Source organism: Penaeus monodon, chromosome 10, assembly GCF_015228065.2.
Source record: "Penaeus monodon isolate SGIC_2016 chromosome 10, NSTDA_Pmon_1, whole genome shotgun sequence".
Classification (NCBI taxonomy): Eukaryota; Metazoa; Arthropoda; class Malacostraca; order Decapoda; family Penaeidae; genus Penaeus; species Penaeus monodon.
Genome location: NC_051395.1, coordinates 21,087,962 through 21,100,461, shown reverse-complemented (window position 1 = coordinate 21,100,461; position 12,500 = coordinate 21,087,962). Strand labels below are relative to the sequence as shown.

The 12,500-nt window shown below is 37.1% G+C and overlaps 1 protein-coding gene across 1 annotated transcript in view; it reads right to left on the bottom strand.

Annotated features, from left to right (window-relative positions):
* LOC119577564 overlaps nt 1-12,500 on the bottom strand; it is a 133,782-nt gene that overhangs the window by 11,016 nt on the left and 110,266 nt on the right. The window lies entirely within an intron of this gene.

Below are 12,500 nucleotides of genomic sequence, written 5' to 3'. Positions count from 1 at the left end.
ACAGAAATATCTAAATCTAGACATAGAACACACATACATACACAAACACACACACACACACACACATATATAGATAGATAGATAGATAGATAGATAGATAGATAGATAGATAGATAGATAGATAGATAGATAGATAGATAGATAGATAGATAGATAGATAGATAAATAGATAGATAGATAGATAGATAGATAGATAAATACATAGAGAGATTGATACTTATTTATTATATGTATGTGTGGATAAATATGTATATATGTATATGTATGTTTAAATGTAAATGGATATACTTCAGTCTGTCTGTATGTCTGTGTATCTATATACAAACGTATACATGCGTGTGCGTAGGCATCCGTGAGAAAATGTAGAAACGGGGAGAGGAAGCAAAACGCTCCAACATGTTCTCATTTCCTCAGAAACTCGTAAGCGGAAGATATCGCTCATGTCTTTCCTCTGCAACATGTGCAATGTAACACCAGACATCCGTTCTGCGTGATCAATCTCACTCAAGCCAAGCTGAGAGGCATTTTCTATCTCTTTAATTTGAACTTTCTTTTTAAATCTCGTGTCTTCATTGAGGACTGTATTTTTAATGAGTGTCGAATGATCTTCGTTTGTTTATTTAGCTGACAGAAGAATGATGCAATCGCTTAAATTCCTTCGTTAGAGTTTAGCCAGACGATGCGCATTAGAATCCCTTGCATCGAACTACCTGACGATCGAATTTAATAATTTAATGGACTTTTTTATCCATTTGTATACGTATTTTCTTATTTCGGGTTAATTGGTTTGTTATTAGTAATATTGGAATATTACGGTTGGGTTGCATGCAATCATTTGATTAGATTTTGGTGGATTCAGGTGGATGTCAGGGTAGATTAGGAGTAGAAATGAGGCAAGGGTTTGGTTAGGCTAAAGTGGAAGTGAATCGATTGTCAACTTATATTGAAGGAAGTTAGGAAATACTAGGAGTAGATTTGCAGTAAAGACTGGTAAGTGAGCAGAATTTTGGAGTAAACTAAGGCTAACGAGAGTAGGCCTATATATCACCGTGGAATATCGGAATTTTGGAATTCATTAACTGAAACTGATAGCCGAGATTCGCGACCTCTGTTCTCGTTCATATTACAGTTTCATAGTAAACGTTCTATAGATTTCATTAGCAATATCGAGCAACAGGACAAATTGCTCATTAAATCGGGAGCGAATGCTGAACTACAGGTCAAGATCGCAAGAGCCGCGTGCAATGGCATGGATGTACACCGCAACAACAGCTGGTCGATACTACTGTCTTGAATTGCGAGTCACCGCTTCTTTGGCCTATCGTGACGTCATCATATCTCTTAAATAACCTCCCTCCTGCTCCTCGTCTTCCGCCCTTTCCCTCTCCCTGTCCTTTCCTGTCTTCCTCTCCCTCTCCTGCCTTTCATTTCCTCTCTCTTCTCTTCTCTCTCTCTTTCCCCTTTGCCTGTCTCTTTGTCCTCTTTCTCTTCTCCCTTCTCATAGTTCTCCCTTTACTTCTACCTCTTCCTCTGCCTCTGCTTTCCCCCCTCTCTCTGTCTCTCTTTCCTCCTGTCCCTTATACTCCCTCTCCTTTTCCTTGTCCTTCTCCCTTTCCCTCTCCGTCTCCCTTTCCCCACTCTCTCACCTTTTCCTTTTTCCCTATTCGCCCTCTTCTTCCCCCTCCACTTAATTTTCTTCCTCTCCCCTCCTCCTCATTCTCAAAAAGGAGAGAAAGAGGTGGCGAGAGCGTGTCGTCCGGCAGGTGTTGTCCGCTCGCTCGAGAAGCAACAGAAACGTTCCTGAAAGATTCCTGAAGCTCACTCTTCCGCGGAGGCATTCCTGTGGCGGGAGTTTGAATCCGTAGTCGTCTTTTCTCTTGTGTTTTTCTTTTCCTCTCTCTCTTTTGTCTAGCTCTGCCTGTCTCTCTCTCTCTCTCTCTCTCTCTCTCTCTCTCTCTCTCTCTCTCTCTCTCTCTCTCTCTCTCTCTCTCTCTCTCTCTCTCTCTCTCTCTCTCTCTCTCTCTCTCTCTCTCTCTCTCTCTCTCTCTCTTTGGGTTAAGCATGAGGGAGGTAAGACGGTAGAAAAGAAATGGGGAAATGGGTACAAAATGAAAAAAGAAAAACAAAAAACAAAGATGAATAATGATTTCATTTAAGAATTAGATATTCAAAATGCCAGGTAAATCATGTCATTACAGTAATTTTACATCACAAAACGATATGATACAACGATGACGAAAACCCCATTAACTGCAATAACTTTATGTATGAGTGTCCTTCAAATGCTTATTATTGCCACTATCAAACCAACTTTGCTAGATCATAACTATTTAATATATATCATTCATAGAAAATTAATTGCAATCGCCTTTGTATCATATAACAGCATTAATATATATGTAAATTCTGTGTGTAGAAATATCCTCATCTGGACAACAACAGAATGAAGATGAAAATAGATACATATACATATATAGACAGGTAGATAGATAGACACAAAGATGGATACATAAACAGACAGACAAAAACTAGATAAATAGATAAACAGATAGATAGACAGGCGTACAAATACGTCGATAGAGAGAAAGATAAGGAGACAAACAGAAAAGAATAAACAACTGAATCAATGAAATGCGATAAACGGATGCAAGCCTCCCCTGAACCGCACCACCCGCATGGCACAGACCCGGGAGTGCCAAGAGAGGGAGCTGTCACCGGGTGGGGGTGGGGGGACTGCCGCTAAGGGTGCAGGAGACATGGCTTCGTGAAGGAGTAATTGCATCGTGGTACAGCTTAAAAGGTCAAAGGACAGAAAAGGGTGCAGGGGAGGGGATGGGTAGAGAGGGGAGGAGAGGAAAGAGGGAAAGGGTGTGTGTGTGAGGAGAGGGAGGAGGGAGAGGGGGTAGACAGAAGGAGGGGAAAGGGAGGTAGGGTGGGAGGACTGAGGGAGAGAAGGAGATAGAGAGAGGTTGCGGGAGGGAAGAAGGAGGGAGGAGAAGAAAGAGAGGAAAGGGGAGGGAAAGCATGATAAGAATGATACTTATGATAAAAAAATTATAATGGCGCTGATGATTATGATAACAAGTAAGATAATAATGGTAATGGTTATGATGATGATGGTGATAGTGATAATAAAAATAACGACAAGTAAAGGGTAATGATGATAATAATAATAATAACAACAATAATAATAATAATGATTATATTAATGATGATGATGATTATGATGATGACAATAATGATAACAATAATAATAATAATAACGATAATAATAATAATTGTAATAATAACGATGATGATGATGATGATGAGAACATGATAATAATGAGGGTAATGACAGTAGAAAAAACAAGAGTAATAAAGATAATAAAAGTACATATAATACTGACAGTAAGACACAAAATCCGATACTATCTTTTATGATTAATCTTTCAGGATTCCCACACGATTAACTCTGCCTCTGTATCTTGACCGCAGTTGCACACACGATGCAGTAATGATGCAATTGCCCATTTAATGGATATGCCTAATAACTGTGGATCGCCCGAGACCGAGACCCAAGGACCAACCCGGGAAATGCTCTCGGCTGGGACATGGTCAGCGGAGGTGGCTGCTCTTCTTGCCCTATATTTCGTTCGATTCTTATGTCTATTATTTATGGAAACTTATGTCTCCTGTTTTTGCCCGGCTGTCTCTTTGTGGGTCTTTCTCTCTCTCTCTCTCTCTCTCTCTCTGTCTATCTATCTATCTATCTATCTATCTATCTATCTATCTCTGTCTCTCTGTCTGTCCTTCTCCGTCTGTCTGTCTGTCTGTCTGTCTCTCTCTCTCTCTCTCTCTCTCTCTCTCTCTCTCTCTCTCTCTCTCTCTGTATATATATATATATATATATATATATATATATATATATATATATATATATATATATATTATATATATATATATATATATATATACTTATCTATCTATCTCGCGCTGCTCTGGCAGAGAAGGTGCGCTGATGCTGGCTAGGCCGCGACCTCGGAACTTCCACCAAAAGTCGATTAAAGTGTACCGTCATTGTACTTCTCTCTCGGCCGTGGGGTGGGAGGCGGAGGCTGGTTAGATGAGGCACCTGCTGCACCTGAGCCTTGTGGAGCGCCGTTAGAGCCCCGACGTCGCGACGATGTTCCAGCGAGTCGATGTGACGAAAACTGGTGGCTTCCTGGATAAGCCTGAGAGCCCGTTTTCTATTTTATCCAGCCTGTTGAGGCTGGTGGGCGCAGTAGATGACCAGGCCATTGAGGCATATTCTAGGTGTGGCCTGACTCGTATAGCGTGAGAATTCCCTGAGGATTCAGGAGGTGAGATATGCGCCGAAGGGCTGTCACTTTCAAAGAATCTGTTTTGCAGATCCAGCTGACATGGCTGTTAAATCTTAGACCACTGTCTATGTCTACACCGAGGGCAGAGGTAAAGTACATGATTGGAAGGGCGATGTGATTTATTAAAATTTTGTCCCTCGTGACGTCTGATACAGCTGGAGAGCAGAATAACCATTGTCTGGGTCTTGTTGGAGGCAAATCTTACTTTCTATTGCGATCCCCTTTCGTAGGTTGCTGGCAGCTTTGAATTCATTCATTGCTACAACGTCATAATCCTCACGTTGGTATGAAACAGAAAGAGTACATACGCTTTCCGGGTGTTTCCTAAGCATATCGTCAATACAGATATTTCAGAGGATTGAGCAAAGTTCAGATCCTTGTGGTACCGATGCCTCTACCGGATGCTTCTGGGACGACTGGTCACCAATGACCATTTTAAGTGTTCTTCCCGTGAGGTAATTATCAAATAGCCGCAAGAGGTTACTGCTTATACCTCTTGCTTGTAGTTTAGCGAGGAGTCGAGTCCACACTCGATGTCAAGGGCGATTCCCAAGGTATCTTGACTGGCATACAGAGCATCCTCCCAGTTTTTACTCAGCAGTAGAAGGAAGTCAGCAGTCGATCGGGATCGAAAGCCAAATGTATGGAAATGAGATTGTGGTTTTCCAGGTGTTTCATGAGCTGTTCAGCATTTCTTTTCTTTTTTTTCAAACACCTTGACAGTCTCCTCTTCGTGTCCTCTTGCTAGCTGTTGTAGGCCCATTTGCATTTTTATTATGTCCTGTGAGATTAGCTTAATACCTGTGCCACAATCTGTATTTCTTTTGGAACGCTGGATGGCCTCCGTAGCCAGGATTGACCCTTTGGTTCTGTGATGTATGTCCGTGCAGGGAGGTATTTTTCCTGCATTTCAGCGAGGAGGCTGGTGATGGAGGGTGCTTTATCGTTTGCGTTCCCCAACAGGAGAACGACTCAATCTTGTGAATGAAGTTCTGCCTTCATACCTGACCAGTTTGCTTGGTTCCAAGGACATATTTTTGTTTGTCTGCTTTCGTCAGCTGCGAGGGCGAGGCAAAGTTGTGATGTAGCTGCAAGGTGATCTGATGTTCTTATTTTGCGTGATGAGCAGGTGATAAAATCCTCAGTTAAACAACAGGGTCAGGAAATCTGCCGAGGATATGAGTCGGGAAATCTACGTAATATATCAGCCCGCGGATTGCGAGAGGTTATTCCGTCATATGCTGGCTTAATGAGATAGTGATTAAGGTCCCCAACTATTAAGAGATGTTGACAGTTGTTGCGAGCCTGAAAGACGACCAAGTTTTCCGTTAGAAAGTTAATCGGTGTCCTGTTTTGCCACTGCGGCGTGCAGTAAGCACAAAGTAGTAGGGACTCATATGACTTAAGCATGACCTTGAAGAAGATAGCTTCCAGCCAGTCTGGGAAGTCAACTGTTTGCAGCTGAACTTCCAGATCATCTTTGTAGCACATAGCTACACCTCCGAAGTTCTTATCTATCTTGTCTCTTCTTTGCCACTGTGGTTAGCCTCGTATCTTATCAAAAGCAGGTTCTACCTCTGCATCAAGGAAGGTTTCTGTAGCCACTATTATATCGGCACTGGTGTTGAGGGCCATGCAAGTCAAATCACCAATATTGGTCCGGAGGCCGCTGACATTAGCAGACTATACTGAGAGGGGTCTCTCGTTGTTATTTTGAGGGGTAGAAATTAGAAAGTCATTTAGTACACTTTAACAGCCACCAGGCTGTTAAAATTGGGATGTGACCAAGAAGAAACAGCGAGTTGATGAATGGCCCAAAGTGGGGGTGGAAAGATGTAATGCTGCTAAAGGGGTAGAGATGGAGATAGAGGTTGAGGATGAGCTGTTGTTTTCTGTGTTTGACAGCTTCGATATTCTAATATTCTAATATTATAATTTTCAGTTCTCTGTCGAAGCCTTCCATCTTCAGTTGTTCAGAATGTGACCTCTTGTTTTGCAAATGTCACAGTAGGATCTCTCTCTCTCTCTCTCTCTCTCTCTCTCTCTCTCTCTCTCTCTCTCTCTCTCTCTCCTCTCACTCTCAAAATTTGTTTAGGCAAGCACGCACACACACAAACACACACACACACACACACACACGGACATCCCCCCCGCTCTCCTGGTCTGTTGCGTCAGGTGCGGCGTTCCCCTTTGTCTCGGCCGTTTTTCTTTCTTTCTTATTTTCTGCTCCTTTTAAATGTTTTCCAATCCCTTCTAACGATTAGTAAAAAATAGTACGTGGGCGGCGCAGAAGAATAGCTTTACCGAAAAACCGATCTGGCTCCCACACAGACGCATAGAGGAATTTTATCGCTTTGTGGCTTACCATTTGGTCCCTATGATTCATATCTTATGCCTAAAATTACTTTCAAACTCGAATTACAAAATGCCAATGAAATCATATTTCCATGCAGCTTCACATCATTAACAGTAAATAAGCATATTGCATTTTCATTCAACTGGCAATAACTACCCAAATTTCATCAACGTATATGCTTATGCACTCTATTACTTATGATGTAATTATCTTTGCTTAAATGATCATTTGTATTTAGTGGGAGAATGCAATACAGATAGCGTATGTTAGATATCAACATTGTAGAGAGATAGATATAACATACTAAAGCCACATATGGTAATTAGAGCTTGACACATAAACACCATTGATAGTGATACAGAATTTTTTTTATTCAAGAAGCCAAATATATTTGATCTAAAAATAGTAATCAAAAGAGTAGATGACGAAGAACGAACTACATTTAATACACACACAATATAAATATATATATATATATATATATATATATATATATATATATATATATATATATATATATATATATATATATATATATATATATATATATATACACACACATATATATTACACACACACAAACACACACACATACACACACACAACACACACACACACACACACACACACACACACACACACACACACACACACACATATATATATATATATATATATATATATATATATATATATATATATATATATATATATATATATATATATATATATATATATATATATATATCCACGATACTCAAAACACTTAATTAAAGACGTATATAATCAAGAATATTTTGAATGAGAAATTCTATTTACTTAACCTAGTAAAGGCTTCATCTTTTCATAGAAATTCGTGCCAAAGGAATAATTATAAGCTAAATCAAACCGCAATGATTTTCATCACGTGTAATAAAAGAAACAAGCGAAAAAAAAAAAAAAAAAAAAGCTATCAGTATCGTTACAGTAATACAGTATCATCGTCACTGTCATTTTCATCATCATCTTCATTATAACAACTTGTTTTTATCGTCTTTATCGTCGTTACCATTCCTCATCACAAGCGTAATTAAGATTATCATTATTATCATAATCATTATTATTATCACCGTTCCTTTAAAGTCATATTCATGAACATCATCAAGTGGTCATTAGCCATTTTCGCTTCAGACTCGTAAACAAAATGTCAGACCAAATCTGCTCAACCGGGTATAAAGGCCATTGGTTTAGCCGATGTCTATTTTGTCACAAGTCGGATATCATATTGATTATGGTTTACTATAATTTGACAAAATACATGCTTACATGTCTCTGCGTTTGCATATATGAATGTTGCTTGGGAAGCGAGATTGTCTAACTGTATATCTGCATGTTTATATATATGCATTGCTATATGTATGATGAAGCATGCATGTATTTATGTTTGTATGTAAATATATGTGTATGTGTGCGTATATGTACGCTATCATATATGTATTACTGTGTGTACATATATGTATTTGTAGATATGTATGTCATGTATGTAAGTATGTATGGGTGCATACATTGTAGATAATTTAGTGATGGAAAGAAAGAAGATGTTTTTATTTTGTGGAAGGTAAAGTACGTTTTACATTCATCATATTAACCAAACTACATTTATGCTTATGCTCGTGGGAAATTTACTCTCTGTGTATTTGAAAACAAACATAAAGTCACTAACAACGTTTATTTGTATTCACAGCATTCTGATATTTAAACTACATAAAATATTCTCGATATCTCCAACAATAATACTTTCGTTGTTGCCTTCGTGTTTTGCTCTCACTGCCTAAGGCTTTGTAAGGGAATGAGTATGAAAAAAAATGTCGCTTCTTGATGTGGTCGCTATCAGAACGTAGAGTCATTTGTCATTTGTCACAGTTTTACTAGAAATAATTGCCTCCTGTTTGTCTGAGTGCTAGGGGTGGAGACGGGGCTTCAGTATTTAATTTCTTCTTGAAATCTGTTTACGCCGTATGCTCGGTGATTACAAATATACGTGTCTTAGTCACTTGTGTACAGATGACAGGCTGCATCAGATCACCCTTTACTGTATTACAGCCATGCTCATATTACCAGCACTTATAGTTTAAACTTATATCAAGTCTGAGAATATTATTCTTTCGTTGTTTAATGACCTCGACATGATATGTTTATACTATGTTTAGCGTAGTACAGACGGCATAAGTCTAGAAAATTACGAACGTGAAACAAGTTCATCTACAAAGCGCACAAGCCTCGGGCGGTTCAGGCAATAAATCAAATTACTTAAAACTGTCAACTGGAGACGGAACACGGGAAAGCAGGCTGCCAATCACCTTGACGCCGCTTCTGCAGACCCTTTTCAGATTCGTGATTACTTTTAAATATGCGTCGTTTGACATGAAGCATTGTTCAGTAGTTCATTTTCCATGCATAATTTGAAATGTTCACGCCCAAATGTTGTAGAACATTCGGATGAGAACCCCAAACTTCCTATTGTAGATGTGGTTACTAGTTGAGTCTCATAATGTTTCATTACGTTTTCTCTTTCAGCAAACCAGCTGAGAAAACATTGTTCTGTTTTCGCACTCAATAAGGAAGATCTCTCAATCATTACACGAAACCGTGTTCATTTACTGATGACTTAGCCCTCCCTCCTTTTATCAGTGTCCTCTATTCTATGGTGACTTGGCCATGCATCTCAAAAATTAGATACATCCCAGAAACATACAATCAATAACAGATGAGCTGATCATATCTGAGAATTCTGTTAATTGTTCGTACATGAAGATTTTTAGATTTTCCTAGTGTATAGACTAAAAGTAGCATTTTCTGAAATTTTATATTCATCACTGATTTTCAGCTATTCATCCATAATTATATGATTTATCTTCTCTCGGACATCCGTACCTTAGTGGCAAAGGCAAAAGAAGTAACTTATGCAATGTAGAATTAAAATTACCTTCAAGATGAACAGTTGATCATTAACTTCAGCAGAACGCGGCTGTCGTGAGTTTTAACATGTCATTTATAAAATACTGCATAATATCCTCATTATATTTTCTTTTCCCCTTTGTAATAATTCTTCATATGGAAAAAAAATCAAAACGGTGTAACGCTGGAGATGATCTTTACCCTGATTTCCAATGTTTAAGAGTTTATGCAGCTTAGTCTTAAATTGTCACTTAAAAATGATATTTATATAGAAAAAAAATATTATAAAACTTATATAATATGTCATGTATTCATACTTACCTACAAAATAGGATCATGACCTTAAAGCGAAAAGATACAAAAATGGCATTCAGTAGATTTCAACTCTGAGCTGGTAAAGACAGATGGTCTACATCTTGTCAATCGTGTTTTGTTATCATTCTCGTCATTAATATCATCTTTAACTGTAAGAGCGTCATCATCATTAACAAATACTCGTTTCTATCACTATCATTATCAATTAGATACTAGAAATTACATTCTTGCATTGCAACGGACTTTTCATCACACACTCCCACACACACGCTCACGTGCACGTCAAGGGGAAAATAAACTGTGAATTCACACTACCACAGAGAGGACGCAACGAATAAAGTTTCTCGTGGGTTCTCTCGAGGCGCTGGCTCTCGTCAGCACTTTTTGTCCTCTGGGATTCCGAGGCGCAAAGGAAAAAAAAATTAAGAAAAAAGGGAAAGGGAAATAGAAGAGGAGGAGAGAAAAAAGAAAGAGAGAGAGGAGAGAGAGAGAGCGAGCGAGCGAGCGAGAGAGAGAGAGAGAGAGAGAGAGAGAGAGAGAGAGAGAGAGAGAGAGAGAGAGAGAGAGAGAGAGAGAGAGAGAGAGAGAGAGAGAGAGAATGAAGAAAAGGAGAGAGATTACCGATGAAGGTGAAAGACACAGAGAGAGGAAAAGAGAGATAAAGAGAGAGAGGGGATAAATAAAAAGGAAAAGAGAACCAAAGAAAGGGAGAGAAAGACAGAAAAAGACTGTGATACTGACAAACAGAGGGCGAAGGAGCAGCTGGGTCTTATTATGGAAATTAATGCATCATAACAAACACAGTGAAACACCTGAGCCTGTGCGGTAGAGTAAAAAACTCACGTACGTAAAATACATGTTGGATTCTCTCTCCCTGGTCGGCAGGCCAAGACGATTGTAATATTACATCTTAATCAACGTAACAACAGAAATGTCATTAATTGTAGTCGACAATGATAATGACAAAAATAATAATAAGAAAGATAAGGATGATATGATAATACTGATGTAATAATATTAATGATAAGCATAATAAGAACAATGATCATATTAATGCTAGTAGAAATTATGATAATGATAATAATGATGATAACAAATACGTCCCACAATAGCAATAACAACTATAACAATAAAAATAACAATAATAGTAATAATAATAATAATAAAATAATAATAATAATAATAATAATAATAATAATAATAATAATAATAATAATATAATAATAATAATAATAATAATAATAATAATAACAATAACAATAATAATAATTATCATCATCATCATTATTATTATTATTATTATTATTATTATTATTATTATTATTGTTATTATCATAATGAGAAAAAACATAATAATAATCATCATCATCATGAAAATAATAATAATATTAACAGTGTTAAAAATAGCATTGATAATAATAATAATAATTGTGAAAAGAATGAAAATCAAAATAAGAAAACTAAGAAGGATAATAACGTTAATAGTAATTATACTAATAATAAAATAATGGTAACAATAACAGTAATGCTAATAACAATTATCATTATATATAGATGTCATGCCCATCATTATTTTTATCAATATTATCACCACTTTTATGATCGCTATCATCATCAATATCATTAATGTCATTATTATCAACATCGTTATCAAAATGACAACTATAATGATACAGCAGATACAATAATCTCTTAGAACAACAAAATCAGCTCTAATACTAGATATGAAATAAAATAAGAAGTGATTATTCCAAAGGCCAGTAGTGAAATCGGGCGTGTGGTTTCCGTAGACATATGTTTGCTAACCTCTTCCTTGACTCCTAGCGGCAGACAGTCCTCTCGCCTCTGTCTCAGCTGTGACATGATGCAATTGAGGAAGATCCCGGAAGGCGTAAGGGAATTCCCACGGGGTGGAACTGTTCGGTTTATGATGATATTCCGTTTGTTCTAGGTCATTCACTTGTGCAGAACTATTGATGGTATTAGTAACGGTGATGTTACGAGTAATGGCGGTGTTAGTGAGTGAAAATGATACGTGTAGCTAGTGGCAACACTGTGATCCTGATATTGATGATAAAGATATGGGTTGTTACTATATGATGATAGTGATAATAATACTGATACTATCTATTACTACTACTGCGGCTGCTACTATCAATAACATTACAGCATGTATTACCAGCATTAGTAGCAATGATGTAATGATAACGGTAGCATTTATAGTTATTTTATCATCATCATGGCCACTGGTATTGTTATCATTGTTATTATCCTTATTATCATCATTATTATTATTACAAATAATGTAGTTTTAATTGTTATCATTGTTACTCCTACGACTACTACTATTACTATCATCATTAATATTTCTAGCACCAACCTCATTATCATTATCATTATTATTATTATTATTATTATTATTATTATATTATTATTATTATTATTATTATTATTATTATTATTATTATTATTATAGTATATTATTAAAATTGTTATCATTATCTTTATTGATATTATAATCATAATCA